Source organism: Drosophila miranda, assembly GCF_003369915.1.
Source record: "Drosophila miranda strain MSH22 chromosome Y unlocalized genomic scaffold, D.miranda_PacBio2.1 Contig_Y3_pilon, whole genome shotgun sequence".
In the NCBI taxonomy this organism is placed as follows: Eukaryota; Metazoa; Arthropoda; class Insecta; order Diptera; family Drosophilidae; genus Drosophila; species Drosophila miranda.
In genome coordinates, this window is record NW_022881625.1 from 6,771,233 (window position 1) to 6,772,777 (window position 1,545).

The following is a 1,545-nucleotide window of genomic DNA, read 5'->3' on the forward strand; positions in this document are numbered from 1 at the left end:
TTTAGCTCCCGGACGGAGTGCTTGACCCATGGGCGGCCACCCGCTTTTCCGAAGCGTCGGTCGTGCAAGAACTCTTCATCGGTGCTTGCCTGGCAGGTCGGCTCCCAGTGCTTGTCGGCCTCCATCGTGGGGCTGGTGAACCCTTCGTCGGAGCTGCTGTCGTAGCTCGGCCGTGGGGTCAGCGGTTCTCCCATGCGGTACAGGTAATAGGGCGGTGGTGGTGGGGACCGCAGCCGCAGTTTGGGCGCGACTGGGGAGCTGCTCTGCCCCTCGGAGTTGGGGTCCAGGTTGACGTGTCCTGGCTCGACGCGTCTTCGAGTCGCGCGTGGGGTGACGGCGGTGCCTGTTCCTTGGCCTGGATGCTTGCGGCGGCGTAGGCGTCTTGGTGGCTCCTGCTGGGCCCGGCCTGCTCGGACCTCCTCGTCTGAGTCCGATGGCCGCATCGCCTCCACTGTGATGATCCCGGCCAGGTTGTTTCGTGACGTGTTCGGATGGACGACGTCGTTGAGCCATGCCCAGGTCATGGTTGGTTAGAACCTGCCCTGTGCTACTGATGTGTCCTGTGCCCTGGTTTTCCCTGATCGGTGCATTTTGTAGTTTCTGGCTATGTCTTACTCTAATCCCTTAAGGGCAGTTAAGCTATCTTACTGAGTGTGGACGCGGTTTCCCCTTGCGGGGCGAGGACATTACGGCAGCGCACTACCATAAGTGGCCCTCATGAACTCGCGGTTTTCCTGGTGCTGGGGTCGTCGTCATCGTTGTCTTCGTTGTCTTCGTTGTCTTCGCTGGTGAGTGTGTGCTCGTTGTCGTGGTAGGCCTTGAGGTCGGCTAGTCCGGCCGTTCGTCGTTGTCTTCCCGGATGCTTTTGGAGTCGTGCTATGGTGGGAGAAATATATTTAATTACTTTGTAAGGCCCCTCATATTTGGGAGCCAGTTTGGCAGCGAAGTTGTCCGCCGCTTTGGACAGGTGATGTTGGCGTAGCATCACGAGCGTCCCGATCGTGGGTCTCCATTCGCGTCGACGTAGGTTGTAGGTCCTGCTCTGCGTCTGTGATGCCTGCTGGGTATTTTCTTGTACGATGGCGAAGATTTCCTTGAGTCGCTTGGCCTTGTTGGTTGGGGTCTCTGTCACTTCGCCTAGTCCTGGGGTCGTCTCTTCGTACAAGGATCCAGGCAACCGAGGCTCCCGGCCGAGTACAATGAATGCTGGGCTGAAGCCTGTGGTGTTCGATGTGCTTCTGTTGATGGCTAGGTTGAGTTCGGGCAGCAGCTCGTCACATGTCCGCTGGTCTCCATCGATGTACTGGGCGATCATGGTTTTGATCGTCCTGTTGGCTCGTTCCGTGGGGTTTTGTTGTGGCGTATAGGGCGCCGTATACTCCAATTCCATGCCTGCTAGTTTGCAGAACTTTCGGAACGAGCGACTTGTGAATTGGGTCCCGTTGTCGCATACGAACTTCCGTGGGGTTCCGAATCGGCAATGATATTGCTGGAGCTCCAAGGATGGAGCTGGATTATCGATGGAGTTTAACCACTTCAAGGCGA